Consider the following 20,261-nt stretch of genomic DNA (forward strand, 5'->3'; position numbering starts at 1 on the left):
GTTTTTTCTGCAATTTCGCGCGTTTTTTGGGGCGCGAATCCGTGCGAGATCGATTTCGGAAGCCGCGAATACGTGCGAATACAAAATTGTTTTTGTTGCGACGTGTATGTTCGCGTGATCTTGCGCGTGTTCGCGAGGCGCTTCTAGCTATTCGTTTGCCAAGTTACCCTATCGGTCGTACACGGGCGCGGCCATCTTGTTGGCGTGACGTAATTCCGTTTCCGCCCGCTATGTGTAATCTCGCAAAGTGTGCTGCTCGCTAGTACAATTTCGCGCGTACTCGCAAGGAAAATCTCGCGCGAACTTACCCACGCGGTCGTGAACGGGCGCGGCCATCTTGTTTCTCATTCATTGCTATGGTTCTGGGCATGCTTTCTCTATCCTCTCTCAATCTCTGCCATCCTTTGCTTGTTTGAAGTTTTTTTGATCTAATTTTACTTATTATCTAACCCTCTATTTTTCTAGCTCTATATTTTTGTGTTTTCTGCAGCTTTTAGTTACTTTTAAACTACTTTTTTAAACTCTTTTCTTTTCTTCTTCACTATTCTATTTCTTCTTTATCATTTAAGTTTATTTCTGCCCAGACCATGGTAAAGGGAGCCGGGAAGCACCCTGAGAAGGGGAAGGGTCCCGCACCCCGTGCCCGGCTCCCGTGCGGGCGTTTAAGGGGGGAGCAAGTGGTCCCGAGGGAGATCTTCAGCGCGGAGGAAGTGGCGGCACTGATCTTCCACGTCCAGCGCCGCCTCCCCAAGACGATCCTGGGAGGCGGCAAGATCGCGACCGGCTATGGCATCCGGGAGCGCCGCCAGCGGTGGGAGAAGGTGTGCCGGGCCATGTACAAGATCTCTGGGGTCCGGCGCACATATAACCAGGCCACCCACCGCTGGACCGATGTCATGGACCGGGAGCGGGACTTGCTGGACGCGCTCGGCGTAGAGGTCCCCGGGCTTGGTGAGTAGTAGTAGTAGTACATTTACTACTCTGTTTTATCCTGCTCTGTTATTTGCAAATCTTTGTTCTTTACCAAGAGCAATAATGCTGCCGATTACATTGAGGTAAATTATATTTCAAAATCTTCTATGCATTTCATTTTCAGGTGCACTGCTCTCCTTCTCAGTAGCCTTGCTTGCTACTATGCTTCTTTGTTTTGTATGTTGTGTTCAGAAGCATTTCATTGGCCTGAGAAATTATGTATGAGTGTACTGTAAAGAAAAGAACTGCGTAATGCTAGACAGTAAGGGTCATATTTTCAATTACCGGCGCATCCCTGCAAAGTAGCAGGGAAGCGGCAGTAATTGTGTGCCATGCCACCACCACCCATTGGCCCAAAACGTCACAGAAGCCTTACGCATCTGTGCCGTAAAGGCAGCGCATTGCTGGAGTTGCGTGCCAACGATGGCGCAGCTCCAGCAATGCTCTGGGGTACCCTATCTCCCCAATGCTGCATCAAGCCGTACGTCGGCTTCAAGCGCGCAGGGTTTGAGTCATGCATCATTGTCCTAAAAGTGACTGATTGACATCTTGTAGATTTCCCTCAGCCACTTTTAGGATTCGTTCCTGCGCAGGTACGCCCTCCCTTGCGCCGGAACGCCCCCTGATGGCGCAGGGCTTTACAACGTGATGCATCGCCCATATGTGTTTTTTTTTTAATATATACGCCGCACCAACACCATGGCGAGTCTTTTGTTCTGCCGCTGCGTCAGAAAAGGCACGCAACAATGGAGGAAAATCAGCCGCAACTTCCGCAAGGGACTTATAAATCAGCCCCAACAGACTGAAGTCCAGTCCTTCCTTTAGACAGTCACATGGCTATCAGAAGAAATAGTGGCGGTGGTGGCGGGTGGATTGATAGTTTGAGTATTCACTGATCTGCAAGCAGGATGGACTTTGTCTGTCACGTGTTGCGCACTGCTGCCTGCAGTGCCAGGCCTAGGCAAACCTCTTTAGTAGTCTGTTTATTGAGTTACATAGGAACTTTCTAAGTCAACGTTCCGCAAATCAGGCAATACGAATAACGTAGTATACCACATGAGATAGATCCCGTGGAATAGTTGTCTATCTATTTGCTATTTTTCCAAAATATGTTGTTATTGTTCTTTTGAAATGTTTGATTTGGTTGAAAAATCTCATCCATGTTTTCTGGTTTTTCTTTCTTTCATGTTGTACATCAGCTCCCCCCAAGGGCAAGAGGACACAGGAGGAGGGTGCTGAGGATGCAGGCCAGGATCGGGCAGGCGAGGGCTCCTTTGCTGGCCCCAGTAAGTTTACATTTTAATAAACAGTACATATTTTTTCCTAGCGTTCCTCATTCGATTTTTTCTAAATCGTCTTTGATCTTCTTGTAGACTGGATATAAATTCTTATCCTGCCTCGAATATGACTCCCTGTGGTATTACTAGACTATTCTTATTAGTCTGTCTGTGTAGCTAACTAAGATTGGACATTTGGCAATTCCATTGGACTCCCATTATATTCAGCAATACCTCTATGCACTGTCTCCTTACTGACTAGATAGTGTGGCAGAGTCATTCAGCTCCCGAAGTCACCGATTATAGATCCCCAATGATCTCTAGATTATCGTACGCAGGACAAGAGAGTAGTACGGAGTCACAGCACAGTCAAGAAGTGTCAGAGGCACTCATGCTTGCAAAAATTCCAAAACCTTTAGCTCATCCACTCTAGTCTAGAGGAACAAAAACCACAGAGTCTATTTAAGTGTAAAAGCTTTATTAAAAGTAAACACATTTATTAAAATCTACTTTGTCATAAAACTATTTAACTGTAAACGGAAAAGTGGTTAGTGCTGACGATTAATTGGACACATTTCTTGTGGTCGAGCCGAACTCTCACCTAGTTTGAACTTGATCCTGGTCGTGTTCTTAGGACTCAGGAGTCAAGCTTCTGTCTGTTAGGAGAAAAAGTGGTGCGTGTTAAAAATCAAAAGCAAGCATTCATCAGTTGTGCATAAAAGTGCAGCAAGACAACAGCCTTCCCTGGAAAATGGGACATTTTTACTATGGAGTAGACAGTCACAAATTATTACATTGTATTCTGTTTTTTTAACATTTCTCCTAGACCAAATATTATATAGTAGTGAGTGGTGTATTCTAACATTCTTAAATGTACTTTGTAGGTGTAACATCTGGTGACGGGGCCAGCGCGGAGGTGGCTGTGTTGGGCGAGGACTCGGCGGACTCTGGGGAGGAGGCGGCGGTAGAAGAGCTGGTGGCCGTTCCTGTGGGGTATCAAACGGTGGTGGCGGAAACAGGTAAGCTATATATTCCTTACTTATTGAGATTGAAGACTGCATAGTGTGCTTTCTGCACGGGTGTATTACAATTACAAATCAACCAGGTAGTAGCCTCCTCGAAATGTACTTCGACTTAGCTGTGAAGTTTTTGGTGAGAAGAATCCCAATAAGTTCTTAGACGAACGTGATGGATGGGATGAACGAAAAGCGAAAGAAGGGTGTAAGTAAGTGGGACACGAACTTGTATGATGGCTGGCAAAGAAGAACGATATGTGTTTGCTTGGACCCAGAGGTGGCTGGGAAGGAAAGAATATGGTATGGTGCATGGCTGGGTCAATGATGAAGCAAGGATGGGTGGAAGGACAGCAGCCTGGGTGGGTGAAACAGAAACTGTATGTGTGCGTATACTTTGACTGAATGGATGCCTGGAGCATGGTATTCTCTGACTCTTACATAGCACATGTGTATCTAGAGAGAGTAGATGGTCGCCAGGTGAAGTAAGTGTTACCTTGAAGAGCATGTACCACCGCACCCGCACGTCCGTCCCAGTGCAGGGAAGGCAAGGAAAAGAAATTGTAAATGTGTCCAATACTACCATGAATAGTAGCAGTACTTTGTATTGCGTTTGCATTCACAGCATATATCTGGTTATTACGGTGGACACTCCGTACCTCTCTTAATAACTTTAGTTTACTTGTAGTACGTCATTCATGTGTGGGTGTATCACTGTTCACTCAATATTAAGCAAAGCACCTAAAGTCATCTCATCTGTCATTAAATACGTCCCATGTGAAGTGATAGATAATCAAATTAGTTAGCTTCTTCAGTTTCCTTTTCTAGTACTCATTTGCACTGTAGGGTGAAAGGTAAATTAATTAAGCAGTAGCCCTTGTAACAGAGTATTCTCAGTGCCACCCGTAATAGAAAAGTAATAGCTTCACCACCTGCATGTACTGGACCGGTACAGTAACGCAAGTCTGTCTCCATCATCATGGTGTGCAACTTTTTTTCTCGGGTGCAACTTCACTGTGCTGTGTCCATGTCATTCTGCCGGCTTGCATAAGATAACGTACCCATTTCCCTAAACAAGAGAGAAGAAGAAGAATAAGACTGGTGTACTGTCATAGTCGACTGTAATGGAAGTCCATAGTGGTCGTAGAATTAGTTCATTAAACTACCACTACTGTTAGAGCAAGGATGCAGAAGTGGGAGGTTACATAGATACTGTCCTCAATAGTTATGTACTGTGCTTTCAATTTGCTACTTGTACTCTGTGACCCAACTTTCGGCTCAATCACTTTGTGTTATTAATAAGGAGCATTGGTTACAGACTATGTCTTTCTTTCTTCATATAGTTGCTCCTTCCAAATCAACAACAAGGAGGGAGCAGGCTAGATTGGCCCGGCAACGGAGGCTGGAGGCCACAGTCGCCGAGTATCGGCGGCTGGTGGCCCTGGAGGAGGAGGAGGACACGCAGTCGAGCGGGGCAACATCTTCGACTGTGACCACTGCATCCTCCTCCGTGACTAAGCCAGCGGGACCGAGCCGGGCTAAGAAAGCCGACCGCCACCGCCAAGCAACCGAAATACCAGCTGCCCCCCACAGGAGCTGCAAGGAACGCCAACGCCGCCTACGAGTCCGCATGTCCAACCTGGAGCAGGAGGTCCTGAGGTATAAGACCTTGGTTAAGGGCCTCCGCTCCGAGCTTGCCACCCTCCGCAAGGAGTATGATGCCCATGCCGCATCATGCACCAGCACCAGCACCCTCCAGTAGTGGAGTGTCCCTTGCCCTTTTTTATAGACTTTTGGGGGGTGGGATTTGGGAGTTGGGATCGTTTTGGGACGTTTCAGAGACAATCGTTGGGGTTAGGGTGGGTGAGGGAGATTATTTTGTTAGGGATAAATAAATATATTTTTCAACTTTATCTGACCATACCTGTTTTTTACTGCTTTTCAGTCTGGTGGGTGGGGGGTGGGGGTGTAACAGTAACTTTGTTTTCCTGAACAGTCGTAGGACTTTAGTAGTACAACCGTCAATCTCTTGTCTACTCCGAAATAATACTCCATTATACTACCTCCCACCAAACGCTTATCTTACCTGTAATTTGTGTTAGAAATTAGGGCTAGGCCCAGGGCTGGCTCCAGGTGAAATGGGGATTAACGTTGTCATTCCTGGGCGGGTGACATTTCCTCATTGCGGTGGTACTAGTGGTGTGACACAGTGGCAGTTGCATGCCTATGGAAAAAAAGAAAACGAAACCTTGTTTGTACTCCTTACTGTAGCATTACAACGGTTACGGTACGATCGAGAAAATAGCAGGTGACAGTACACTAGAACAGTGCCATAATGTAGCCTAACAAATGGTAAAGTATTGCAAGTATAACTAGTACTTGCGTTGAATTTATTTGACATTGGCTACTACTACTAGAAGATATAGTACTGAAGCTGAGTAAGTCTAGAAGATATCCTCGTATTCCTTTCACCAGCCTGTTGCTGCTATCACCTTATCCTCCCCAGCAAGTGTGTGGAATTATTGATGTCATTTTAGTCAGACATCAAGCAAAACAACACAGCCCGGGGGAAGAGGGTTAGGGTTTGTAAAATGGATGGGAATGGGGGTTTCTTTTTGGGTAGGTTTTGTTGAGAGAAGAAAAAAAAAGCAGAGCATGGACAAACAATAATTGAAGATACAGAGTTTACAGACAATCTTTGGTTACAAACTAAAGGTAAGCACATGCAGTCACACTCATAGAATAAAAGACAACAATGGATACTGTATCTGTATTGCGTATGTTGTTGGAGTTGTCCTGTTGAAATTGGTAAGTAAGTTGCATGCAGCAAACAATTCCTCTTATTGGCGGCACTCCTCCATTCCAGCTGACGCTTCGTCCATCAATGTGGTGGTGACCACTGACAGAAGAGACACCCTGTCCACTGCCTGCCTGGCGGATGTTGACTGAAACCCGGCCTGTAATTATTGAACGGAAAACAGGAAGTGCTATTACAATACCACTGATAAATAAATAAAAGGTATGTACGCTGTGTGGTTCAAAAAGTGACACTTTGATTTCCCTAATAGACAGTACAATATTTTTGAAATTGCGTGCTCTGTCTGAGTCACCTTTTTAAGGATCAATAAGTATGGCCAAAATATTATAGCGGATCTTTCCCCTCAAGGTGGGTGTACTACTGTGTTTTAGAACAAAATTTGACCTTCCCAGCAATGCTCCCACCAAGACCCTTACTAAAGCCAGTCGCAAAAATGTAGAAGAACCCAATCATATCTCCAAAAACGATGCCTAGCAGAAAAATGGTTACAAAACGTACTTTGAAAGTAACAGTAGACCCAAATACAGACCGTGGATTGTATTCAAACCACTTGCCTGCAAGCAAAAGTATCCATAGCCAGCATCGCTCCAACAGTGCTCTACAACAACAGAACCGCGTTGCAATAGAACCCCCCTAAACACATGCAATCCTGCTGCTAGGGCTAACCCTAACGAACCCTAACTTACAAAAAGTGCCAAAACTGGTGTTTCCTTATGGATTTTGTCCAACAAACTTCTAGCCGGTATTAGACCTTCCCAGGAATGCCCCAGGCAAGACCCGCCAACCCACCCGCAAAAAAACACCCGACACAACACCACCAAACAGCGAAAAAGCTAAATCTCATACTTACAATGTCTCTCGGCCTTCGGTCCAAACGCGGCGCTGTGCAGCTAGGTCGTCATCATCATCAATCATCATAACTCCTGTTTTCCACCACGGATTTCCTGAAAAGCAAATGCAATCAAGATTAGACTGTCGCAGCAGTGCTTTGACAGAGACCCCGGCCGCAACCCACCCACGAACAGCAGGAAGCCCCCCAAAACGCTACATTGAGCAAGATGTCTGAAGAAATGGCAAAAAAAAGGCTTTTCCTTAAGGATTTTGTCCAAAACACTTCTATCCGGCATTAGACCTTCCCAGGAATGCCCCAGCCAAGACCCGCCAACCCACCCGCAAAAAAACACGCGACAATACCCCCAAACAGCGAAAAAGCTAAATCTCATACTTACAATATCTCTCGGCCTTCGGTCCAAAGTAACGCGCTGTGCAGCTAGGTCATCATCAATCATCATAACTCCTGTTTTCCACCACGGATTTCCTGAAAAGCAAATGCAATCAAGATTAGACTGTCGCAGCAGTGCTTCGACAGAGACCCCGGCCGCAACCCACCCACGAACAGCAGGAAGCCCCCCAAAACGCTACATTGAGCAAGATGTCTGAAGAAATGGCAAAAAAAAGGCTGTTCCTTATGGATTTTGTCCAAAACACTTGTATCCGGTATTAGACCTTCCCAGGAATGCCCCAGGCAAGACCCGCCAACCCACCCGCAAAAAAACACCCGACACAACACCCCCAAACAGCGGAAAAGCTAAATCTCATACTTACAATGTCTCTCGGCCTTCGGTCCAAACGCGGCGCTGTGCAGCTAGGTCGTCATCATCATCAATCATCATAACTCCTGTTTTCCACCACGGATTTCCTGAAAAGCAAATGCAATCAAGATTAGACTGTCGCAGCAGTGCTTCGACAGACACCAAAAATTACACACAAACCCCCGGAACCCCGCCAAAGAGCACCTCAAAGGCAAGCAAGTCAGAAAAAACGGCAAGAAATTTCCACCTCATATTTGGTCCAAAACACTTTTGTCCATTATTAGAGCTTCACAGCAATGGGCCCAAAACCGTCAACTCACCCGCAAAGAAGTACAACACCCCCACAAGTGCTGAGTCTTTCTTCATTGTGCGTAATCCAGCACTCTGCTTGGAGGGAAATCGCAGTCTGGAGGAGGAGGATAGAGGAGCATGTTCTTCAGAACTTGTGAACCTGAGGAATGTAGACTGCGGCACCTTCAAATCAATAAGCAAACAAGTGAAGACAGTTCTGATGATGGTCTTGTTTTTGGGATTAGGTGATTAAAGTTTGAATTAAATTAACTGTGCAAAACAAAGAAAGAGAGACACAAAGCACACAGGAATAAAAGTGAATAAGGACGAAAAAGAAAGTTCTTGATTGATTGTCTCATTTTCAGGGCTCGGTGTCAGGGAATAAGAACAAGATTTCGTCATCATACTCTGCGAATTCAGGCTGGATGAGGTCAGTGGCACCGAACAGAGAAAAAATCCCCTCATCTACGTTGCTGTCCTCCTCGTCTTCATGCGGCGTGCTTTCTCGTACTTTGTAATCTGGTGGTATGAGGTGCTGATTCATCTTGATCATTGTCAGCCGCTCCACATTTTTGGGCGAGAGGCGGCTCCGTTTGGGAGTTACAATGCCACCAGCAGCACTGAAAACACGTTCAGAAGACACACTTGCGAGTGGGCAAGACAAATAGTTTATAGCCAGGTTGAAGAGCTGTGGCCACAATTGTTTTTTGCCATGCCAATACTGCAATGGCTCATCATTAAGGAAGACCTCTGTTGAGTCATTCAGATAGTCCTGCACCATCGACTCAAGGTCACCAACTGTTCCTCCACTTTGCTTACTTTTTGCTGTGCCTGTGACATTTTTTCGAGAACCATACCCCATCAAACTTAGCCAATCCTCCTCCCCAGCCACTGTTAGTGTTGTCATTGTGTGTGGTGCAGATGATCCAGTTGCCGGTGTCTTTAACGGCTGAGAGGTCACTTGTGCCCCAGCCACAGGTGCAGAAGTGGATTCTTGTGACTGCGGATGGCCTGCTGATGCTGATGCTGATGTACTGGCTTCTCCTTCAATAACCTGCCGTTCTTTTTCAAACCTCTTGGCTGACCAGGCTAACCAATGTTTGTACTTTTGAACATCTGCATCAGCGAAAGGAAAGAATGCGTTGTCTGCCAGCGCCTTTTTGTAGCGTGGATCCAGAATAGTAGCACAAATGTAATGCTGATCTGAGTTGATGTTTTTAAGACGTTCATCACCACGTAGGCGATGTAATAATTTCTCAGACAAAATGAAATGTTTTTTTTTTTTTTCATCTTTTTGAAACTCAGAAGAAACCGCCATCAGTTGGTGCTCCAGTATGCACAACAATGGGATAGCTTTTCCCAAATTACAGTCCTCCTGGCTGACTGCACGCGTGAAGAACTCAAAAGGACGAAGCATGTCTGTCAGGCTTTTAACTATGGCCCATTGCGCCTTACTCATCCGCAGGTCCTCCTTCTGAGATGTAGCCTCTGTCAAGAAATAGTGATCGAGTACCGTATACTGCTCATACAGACGCTCAAGCATGTAGAAGGTTGAGTTCCAACGTGTTGCCACCTCCTGGATGAGTGCTTTCACTGGCATTCCACGTTCAAGTAGCAGTCTCCGCAGATGCTTCCGGGCCTTAAAAGAATGGCTGAAATGGTTGCACATTTTGCGGCAGGTGGCCATTACCTCGAACGCTGGACTCTCTTTATCACTCAAGAATTTTTGAACTACCAGGTTGATACAGTGCGCCAAACACGGCACTCTAACATGGTCACACTTCAACATGGCCTTAACTACATTGGCGCCATTATCCGTGGAAACATAACCAATCTTGCGTTTTAGGGGGGATAGCATTGTCAAGACCTTTTTGTCAAACTCTTCCAAAAGGTTTTCTGCTGTGTGACTTTTCTCCAAGCCAAACATGGCTAGTGTTGCATGTTTCCGAGCAGCTTTGAAAACTTGGTCCGGGTCAACACCTGCGTTTAGCTTTGCTATAACACCTGAAAAAGAGACCCAGTGTGCAGTGATGCACATGTAATCATCGCCTGGGCCACTGGTCCACATGTCTGTTGTCAGATGTATTGTGTGAACAGCACTCTTCTGCAAAGCTGCCCCAATCGCCTGCAGCACATCTTCATGTAGTGCTGGAACCGCAACTCTGGCAAAATAGAACCGGCTCGGAACCTTCCATTTAGGGCAGAGCGTTGCAACTAATTCAAGAAAACCTACCGCTTCTACAAAAGAAAAAGGTAGAAGGTCCACAGCTAGCATTTTAGCCAGCTTAGTGTTATACAGACGCGTCAGTGGGTGGTTGCGTTCATATGGCACGTCTGAAGTAAGCATTGTTCTAATGTTGCCCTGGACCAAGCATTTACGGGCTGATAATGACTTCGTTGACCCAATTTTGCTCGCTGGTGAACTTTTGTGCGTTGGTGTCTCACTCGCTCCAACACTCTTAGTGTGCCTCACATTGGGTGTGCTGCTGACAGGGGTACTGGGTGTAAGGGAAGTGTTTGACACGTCTTCTTCCTGCTCGTCAACATCAGATGAAACATCAACGTTTCCTTGATTTTGGCCTTTCTTGATCGCAGCTAGGTGCGCAAACCATTTGACAGCGTGCTTTCTCTCAAGATGACCACTCTGGCCGCCGGTACCATAGTTGCTACCTGACTTACCACGACTAACTGCAAGCTTACAAAGGGTACAAATGGCAAACTTTGGATTTTTGGGACAAACAGTAAAGAAGTCCCAAACTGGGGACTTGAAGTGTCTGTGGGACCTGGAGGAGGCGGCGATACTGGTGGTGGTGGTCATGAAGCTAATGCCAGATGAAGTGGAGGATCTGGATTGCCCAACTTTTGTACGTTTTCCACTTTCACCGCCACTAATTAAGGTCGAGGTTGACGCAGGTCTCTTCTTGCCAGAAAGAAATATGGAAGCGGGACGAGTTGGTGTACTACTTAACTCCAATGATTGTGGTGTTTCCACTGCCTCCTCATCGACAACATCATCATCATCATCATCACGCGCAGCAGCTCTTCGGGCTAGGGTCAAAATGTCTGTTTGCTGCATGCCCGCTGGGGCTGCAGTGACCTTTATGATGACTGGGTCGTCGTTGGCAGAGTCTTCATCAGCAGCAGTATCCGCCACTTCTTGTTGAGCCTCATCACACTCCATAAGTCTGAGACTTTGGACGAGCTTCCTTTTACGCTTAAGTACCTTTGTTGGATCATGGTGTGCCTCACTCTCAGACGGCTGTGGTGCTGGTTCCCAAGTTTGATCCGTATCATCAGAAGGAGGTGTGCTTGAAGAGGATGTAGACACCACCCTTGATCTCTTCCTTGCTAGGGTTGTGGAAGACAATGAAGGATCAGCAGGAGGAGTGGCTTCCTCAAATGATACCTCGCCTTGATTGTCGATTTCCTGATGTGCCCCTACTTCGGGAGGAACAACTATTGTGGGCACTTGTGACCCTCCATGCACCTCTGCTTGCGCATCTCCTTGCGCTGCCTCTCCTTCCACATGTACTTGGGCTTGTACTTGCACATGTGATTGTTGTTGCGGCTGTGGTTGTTCAACACTCGTCAGATGAGCTACAACAACCTGTGTTGATTGAGGGACATTGCTGCTGCTTTCTTGCGATGAGCCAACATCACTGGTCGATGGTGATTGAAGAACTATACTGGCTGCCTCTGCAGCACTCAAGGGCTTGGACTTAAGTTGGCGTGGTGGTGGTGGTGGCACTGAGCCCAATGGAGCGGGGGGGGGGTGCTGCCAGCTTGGTCCCCAGCAGATCCCGCTGCTGCTGCTGCAGGCATACTTTTTTTTTTACTCCCAAAAAAAGGGGCGGGCGGCACACCAGTCTCCTTGGTAACTTGCTTCTTCTGCTCCTTACTGGCACCTTTCTTGCTAGAGGAGCTACGGGTTACTTTTTTTGGGGCCATCCTCTTCAGAGCAGGTCAGCAGGCAGCAGTTGCACGAGTTGCAGAGGGTTCTGTGTCCAGACGTGACGTCGCGTGACGTTATGCTGCACACACCGCTGCAGGACTTCTTCCTGGCACTGGTGGTTCTCTTGAGTCTTCTTGTGCACCTAAAAGCAATGGAAGACAGAGGAACATCAGTTCAGTTATACACCACAAAAATTCGACAAAACACAGAAAAATGAGCACAATCCCATGCCATCCTTGATGTTTACATTGAAGACACCCCACAGAAAGACTATGGACATGCAAGTATGCAACACTCACTACCCCTGGGCATAATGGATGAAAAGTAGGCAAAATAAGTGCAGGCCTCAGACACTGCCTCTCCTCAAAATGGCCCCTTACACCCCAGGCACATGTTGCCTGTACCAGCCAGCACTCAAGATGGCCACCACCACCACCCACATGGCCAGTCCACATCAACAGTACACCCCCAAAAAACAGAAAAACAGCCAGAAATCACCACAATCCAACGCCATCCATGATGTTTACATTAAAGAGAGTGAGACCACACCACAGGCACACTCAGTCCATGCACCACCCACCACCCCTGGGCAAAAGGCCACACCAGCAGCCCCCCAAAAACGACAAAAAACAATAAAATAAGCACAATCCCAGCCCATCCATGGCCTCAATTATGTTTAAATTCAAGAAGACACCCCACAGAAAGACTAGGCCCATGCAACACTCACCACCCCTGGGCAAAGGGCCCCACCAGCAGGCCCAAAAAACGACAAAAAACAATAAAATCAGCACAATCCCAGCCCATCCATGGCCTCAATGGTGTTTAAATTCAAGAAGACACCCCTCAGAAACACTAGGCCCATGCAACACTCACTACCCCTGGGCATAATGGATGAAAAGTAGGCAAAATAAGTGCAGGCCTCAGACACTGCCTCTCCTCAAAATGGCCCCTTACACCCCAGGCACATGTTGCCTGTACCAGCCAGCACTCAAGATGGCCACCACCACCACCCACATGACCAGTCCACATCAACAGTACACCCCCAAAAAACAGAAAAACAGCCAGAAATCACCACAATCCAATGCCATCCATGATGTTTACATTAAAGAGAGTGAGACCACACCACAGGCACACTCAGTCCATGCACCACCACCCCTGGGCAAAAGGCCACACCAGCAGCCCCCCAAAAACGACAAAAAACAATAAAATAAGCACAATCCCAGCCCATCCATGGCCTCTATTATGTTTAAATTCAAGAAGACACCCCACAGAAAGACTAGGCCCATGCAACACTCACCACCCCTGGGCAAAGGGCCCCACCAGCAGTCCCAAAAAAAAGACAAAAATCAGCACAATCCCAGCCCATCCATGGCCTAAATGGTGTTTAAATTCAACAAAACAGTTGTATCATGCACCCCTAACCAACCCTGGTCCTACTGGATACTGTGGCTACCCACAATATAATTTATTTAATGTTCTGAAAAAGTTCCAAAATTTTACTTGCAGCAACTGTAATGCCCCAAACAAACTTACTTGTGAAAGTTGATTTCTAATCCAAAAGTGATCCAAAGACAGTCAAAAAGGCCTCAAATCCAAATATCCAGCAGCACCCACAAAAAGTAATCCTTCCAGCTCCAGATCCAAATGAAAGTGACCAGGAGATGGACAAAGCACTGGGAGGAGCCTGCTGGACAGGAACAGGAAGTTGGAGACTGTGGGGCACTTCCTTCCTCCCCCCCCCCAAAATGGACTCCTTGCAAAAAAAAAAAGCCATGCAAATGTCAACCTGAGGAGTGATTCTGATAAAAATCATAATTTTCTGAAGGTTTATCCTGTTTGCTGGTGATTTTCTTGTGCGAAATTGCAAAATCTCTATTTCGCAAGTGCGAGATTGTTCCTTTCCGCCGCAACTACGTGTTCGCAATTGCGAACTCTCGCGAGGTGTGCTGTGCAAGGTGGCAAGCCGCGAGTACGTATTCGCGGGCGACAAACTCCCGCGGGAACACGCAGCAAGATCTAAAATGGCGCGTCACTCGCAAAGAAAAACAACTCGGCAAACGCTAAAATGACGGAAAGTGAACGCCGTGCACCACGCCGCGCGCCGCAACCAAGCAAAAAATCCGCCGCGAGCGGATTCACGGATTTTCGACAAATTCTCGAGCGTTCGCGGATTGCGGATTTGCCGAAAATCCGAAAAATCCGCGAGCGGAGCGGATTTTACGCCCATGCTTACAAATAACTAGGTTTTCCACATTTTTGCTAATACTAAAGACATCCCAAACTGGGGAGTTGAGATTTCTCGTGGTGGTGGTGGAGGTGCTACTTTCAATGCCAGATGAAGTGGAGGAGGGGCGTGGCCGAATTTGACTCTGTTGTGCACTTACAGTAACAGCACCACTACTTGAGGTAATGGAGGTCGAGCTAGATGGAGGTACCTGCCGGCCCTTCTGAAGAGAAAATATGGCAGCTGTAGGTCGTGTTGGTGTAGTAGTTACCTGTGTTGGTGGTGGTACCAGTGCCACACCGCCCACATCCCACTCAGCAGCAATTCAGGATAGGTTAAAAATGTCTGTCTGCTGTATACCCGCTGGGGCTGGAGTAACAACTGTGATGACTGGGTTATCATCGTCAGACTGTTTATCAGCAGCAGAATACACCACTTCTACTGCTTCTTCGTCATCACCCATAAGTGAAAGCCTTGCAGGAACCTTCCTTTTAGGCTTAGCTACATTTGTCGGCTCATGGCGTGGCTCCCTCTCAGACTGCATTGGTGGGTTCCAATCAAGATCTAGATCATCAGAAGGAAGGGGGCTTGAAGAAGAATTTGTACTAGCCCTCCTTGACCTTTTTCTTGCTGGGGATCTGGAAGACAATGGATCATCAAGAGGAGTGGCTTGCTCGGATGATACCTCCGCTTGAATCTCGATTTCCTGATGTGCCCATACTTCTGGAGGAACAAGCATTGTGGGCAGTTGAGCCTCTCCATGCGCCTGTACTTGCGCCTCTACTTGCGCCTGTCCATGCACCTCTATTTGCGCCTCTACTTGTGCCACTCCTTGCGCCTCTACTTGCCCCACTCCTTGCGCCTCTCCTTGCGCCTCTTCTTACGCCGCTCCTTGTGCCTCTCCATGCGCCTCTCCTTGAGCCTCTACTTGTTGTACCTGTGGTTGTCGTTGCGGCTGTGGTTGAACACTCGTCAGATGAGTTACACCCTGCGTTGATGGATGCTACTTTCTTGTGATGAGTCAACGTCAACATCACTGGTCGATGGTGATTGAGCAATTAAAGTGGCTGCCTCTGCGGCACTCATGGTCTTGGGCCTAACTTGGTGTGGTGGCACTGAGACCAAAGAAGCTGAGGTGCCACTCCCAGCTTGGTCCCCGGCGGACACCGCTGCTGTAGGCGTAAGTTTTTTTCCCCCCAAGAAAGTGTCTGTGGGCACACCAGTCTCCTTGGTAAGTGGCGCCACTTGCTTCTTCTGCTCCTTCTTACTTGCAGTGGCACTGGCAACTTTCTTGGTTGAGAAGTTACGGCCACCTTTCTTTGGGCCCATCTTCTTCAGATGTCAGAACAGAAGGCCACAGTTGCACGAGTTGCAGAGTTGTCTGTGGCCACACGTGACGTCATGTGACGTTGTGCTGCACACACCGCAGCAGGACTTCTTCCTGGCACTGATGATGAACGATGAGGATGATTCGTGGTTCTCTTTGTGCACCTAAAAGCAAGGAAGCCAGAGGAACATCAGTTAAATAAATGTTGCATATGTCGTGCTTCAATTAATATTTGCAACTAGGCATTTATTATTATTACAACACATCCAAAAACGGAAAGACCAAAAATAAAAATTGCAATTATTTCTAATCAAAAATGGATGTTTACATTAATAGAAGAGAGACCCCCAATCCAATGCCATCCATGCCCTAAATGATGTTTAAATTCAAGAGACCCCACAGAAAGCCTTGGTCCATGCACCACTGAGTACCTCTGGGCCTAATGGATGAAAGCAAGGCAGACTGGGTGCTGGCCTTTGGCACAAAGCACACTGCCTGGCTTCAGAATGGCCCCTTGACCCCCACCCACATGGCCAGGCCCTGCCTGGACCAGGCCTCAAAATGGTCCCCACCCACATGGCCAGGCCCCAACAATACCCCAAAAATTCAGAAAACACACAAAAATCACCCCGATCCAATGCCATCCATGCCCTAAATGATGTTTAAATTCAAGAGACCCCACAGAAAGCCTTGGTCCATGCACCACTGACTACCCCTGGGTCTAATTAATGGATGAAAGCAAGGCAGAGTGGGTACAGGCCTATGGCACAAAGCACACTGCCTGGCTTCAAAATGTCCCCTTGACCCCCACCCACATGGCCAGGCCCTGCCTGGACCAGGCCTCAAAATGGCCCCCACCCAAATGGCCAGGCCCCAACAACACCCCAAAAAATTGAAAAACACACAAAAATCACCCCAATCCAATGCCATCCATGCCCTAAATGATGTTTAAATTCAAGAGACCCCACAGAAAGCCTTGGTCCATGAACCACTGACTACCCCTGGGCCTAATGGATAAAAGCAAGGCAGACTGGGTACAGGCCTATGTCACAAAGCACACTGCCTGGCTTCAAAATGGCCCCTTAACCCCCCCCCCCCACCCACATGACCAGGCCCTGTCTGGAACAGGCCTCAAAATGGCCCCCACCCACATGGCCAGGCCCCAACAAAACCCCCAAAAATAATAAAACACATTAAAAGCACCCAATCCAATGCCATCCATGCCCTAAATGATGTTTAAATTCAAGAAACCCCACAGAAAGCCTTTGCCCATTCACCACTGAGTACCCCTGAGCATAATGGATGAAAGCAAGGCAGACTGGGTGCAGGGCTATGGCACAAAGCACACTGCCTGGCTTCAAAATGGCCCCTTGACCCCCACCCACATGGCCAGGCCCTGCCTGGACCAGGCCTCAAAATGTCCCCCACCCACATGGCCAGGCCCCAACAACACCCCAAAAAATTAAATTGAAAAACACACAAACATTACCCCAATTCAATGCCATCCATGCCCTAAATGATGTTTACATTCCAGAGACCACACAGAAAGCCTTGGTCCATGCACCACTGACTACCCCCTGGGCCTACTGGCTAGTGTGGCTTTACACGCACCCCAAAATTTAAAATAAAATCCACATATAACAGTGAGCTATTCAATTTCATGACGTAAATGATATTTAAGTTCAACAAAACTCACAGAAACAGTTGTGTCATGCACCCATGACTAACCCTGGGCCTACTGGATACTTTGCCTATCCACAATATATTTTTTTGAAAGTTGTGAAAAAGTTTAAAAATTGTAGTTGCAGCAACTGCAATGCCCCAAACAAACAACACCAACTAACTTGTAAAATCTCAAATCCAAAAGTAATCCAAAAGTGATCCAAACAAAAAGTCCTCAAATACAAATATCCAGCAGCAGCCACAAAAAGTAATCCTTCCAGCTCCAGATCCAAATGAAAAGTGACCAGGACATGGACAAAGCACTGGGAGGAGCCTGCTGGACAGGAACAGGAAGTTGGAGACTCAGGGGCACTTCCTTCTCCCACCCCCCCAAAAAATGGACTCTTTGCACAAAAAAAGTGCAGCCAAATGTCAATCTGAGGAGTTATTCTGATCCAAATCATCATTTTCAGAAGGTTTATGCTGCCTGCGGTAGATTTCTTGTGCAGAATTGCAATTTTTGCATGTTCGGGAAAGCGCGGATGTCAGTTGCGCGGCGCATCTACATGTTTGCAATAGTTTACTCCCGCGATGCGTGATCGCAGGCCCTTATGACGTAGTCGCGTTCTCAAACTCTCGCAGTGCAAGATGGCGGGCCGCTATGACGTACTCGCGGTCGAAAAGTCTAGCGCGATCATGCAGCCAGATCCAAAATGGCGCAGCACACGCAAACAGGGAGGAAAAACAACTTGGCAAACTCAGAATAAGAGCAAGTCAACGCCGAGCGCGCAAGATTATATTTTTGAAGCGCGACCAAGCAAAAAAATCTGCCAGCTTGCGAATTTCGCACGATTTGCGCACCGCGAAATTGCCAAAAATCCGCAAATTCCGCGAGCGGAACAAATTTTCAGTCCTTACTTAATTTTCTTTCCAGGCTGACCATTAATGACCCAGAACCCCTGCATCGGGAGGAGGTTGTGGAAATGTGCTCTACCGTGGCAGTGGCCATTCCTAATACTTGTGTGTACCCTGAAGAGGGATGGAAGAATGCATGTGAGGAGGAGGAAATGCTGCTTGAAATCTTAAGAGCAAAGATTGGCCACAGGATAGACCTATCTCTGTCGGTTACAACCATTTTCTAAAATTGATGATGAGTTAACCATAGGAGACAATACTGTGTTAAGAGTAGATAAGTTGATACCTCTTGCCAACATTCACATGAATCTGGTAAAGACTTTTCCTAATGGTCATTTGGGCACTCCTATCAACAAGGGAAGGGTTAGATCTGTGTATTAATGGCCTTCAATGGATGATGATATTGAGTGAGAGGTCAAAGATGTGTGATCTGCATAGCTCAGAGAAAAAAATAAAAACATGTTCTCACCCTTTGGTTCCTATTGCACTACCTGGTGGTCCTTGGAAGAAGATTGGCATAGATATGGAAGGACCTTTTAATTTTTTACCACAGCACCATCGGTAGGTTTTTACAGTAGATGGCCTAAAGTATATTTTGCATCAGACCATCTTCCAAGAAAGCTGTTGAATTTTTGAGGGATATGTTTTCCAGATAAGGTTTTGCAGCATTTGATGGTGAGTCCTAAGTTTCTCACCCTTGCTCCTGTCACCTACCTCATGAGGGGAAGAGATAACGGGGAGTGAGGATGCTTGTTACCGTCTCTCCGTTGGTGAAAATATCAAAAAGGCAACTCTGTAAAATTGGAAACATTGTCTTCAAAAGACAGCTGTGTAATAAGTGACTCAAACAAATATATTTTTCTTGCAGGATTTCCCACCGTTTATTTCGACATTTCTTCGCCCTTGTCTACGCCATTGATGAGATTAACAAGAACCCTGACCTGTTACCCAACATCACCCTGGGCTTTGAGGTATTTAATTCATATGTCAACGAGGCCAAAGCGACGCTGAGCACCATGGCCTTATTATCAGGGAGAGTGGATCCGGTCCCAGTCCCTAACTACAGATGTCGGTCCAGAGGGTTCCTGGCTGCTGTCATTGGTGACATGCTACCACCCACATCTGTTGCTATAGCAACCATCACTGGGCTCTACAGGTACCTGCAGGTAGAGAGAAGATTACTTATATGACATGCTTTAACATTCTTTATGCTGATAACGAATGCACAGCACATGCATGTTTCCTTTTAGGCACCATGTATCAGGTTCAAATTCTTTAAAAGGCTTTCAGTTGGTTTGGAAATGCATGATTAGGGACACAGGGTGCTCTGTTCATTCACTTCCTCGGTAGATCTCATGAGTGCCCAGGAGATGATTCTTGTAGGAACAGCAAGGATTATATGTTGGGTTACCAGTTTTATGGCATTTATTTTCTTAATATTTCCGTTTGTATATATCCATATTTATTTTTGGGCCATTCCATTGATATGTATCCATATTTATTTTGTGTTTTGAGGATAAATGGAGTTATTTAATTCTTCCATTCTAATGACAAGGTCAGCTCGTCATGCAGTACTACTGGAGCTGTGCTTATGACGAGCTGGCCTTGTCATGAACAATGGGAAAGCTCAAAGCTCAGCACCCAGCGGGAATTGCCTGTAGCATTGAAGGTGTTAATTGAGAAACATGCACTCATACATCAATGCGCGCCTTGTTTTAGTATAACAAAACACTAAACCCACATGTAAATATTAACATTACATGCAAATATATATTAAGATATGCCTGTATTTAAGGACATTTCGCCTGTTTTTTTTTCATTTCCCATGCTGTCTATCTGCTCAGCTGTTGGCCTGGAATTCATGAAGGACACCATGGAGAGTTGCTCAAAAGAAGCACTATGTTCTGTATTTTCTACTTTTAAAAATGGTATTCTGTCTGTATTTATCTGTAAAAATCAGCCGTAATTATAAGAGAGGAAAGGGGAAGGAAGCCGCTAGAGTGGGCAGGTTTATAGATACTCACATTGGTCAGTGGGTGAATCTTGCAGTTTCATGAGGAGATGCAGTGCTCGTGACCTGCAGCATCCTGTCCAGGAATATCCCACTGTCTTCCTTACATTTACTGAGGTCATTTTAACTAGGCATAATGGTGCAGTGGTTGTGGGTGTTACAGGTAAAAATTAATTTTAGCTTTCTCGCTCATCCCCTATGCATGGA

At 46.6% G+C, this 20,261-nt stretch overlaps 1 protein-coding gene across 2 annotated transcripts in view; it reads left to right on the forward strand.

The window, feature by feature from the left end:
• LOC144784921 (vomeronasal type-2 receptor 26-like) overlaps window positions 1-20,261 on the forward strand; it is a 1,049,209-nt gene that overhangs the window by 544,561 nt on the left and 484,387 nt on the right. For both annotated transcript variants that reach the window (XR_013601714.1, XR_013601715.1), the window contains exon 3: window positions 18,912-19,209. The gene's annotated coding sequence lies outside the window, so the exon portion shown is untranslated. The remainder of the gene's footprint in view (window positions 1-18,911; window positions 19,210-20,261) is intronic.

Source organism: Lissotriton helveticus, chromosome 10, assembly GCF_964261635.1.
Source record: "Lissotriton helveticus chromosome 10, aLisHel1.1, whole genome shotgun sequence".
In the NCBI taxonomy this organism is placed as follows: Eukaryota; Metazoa; Chordata; class Amphibia; order Caudata; family Salamandridae; genus Lissotriton; species Lissotriton helveticus.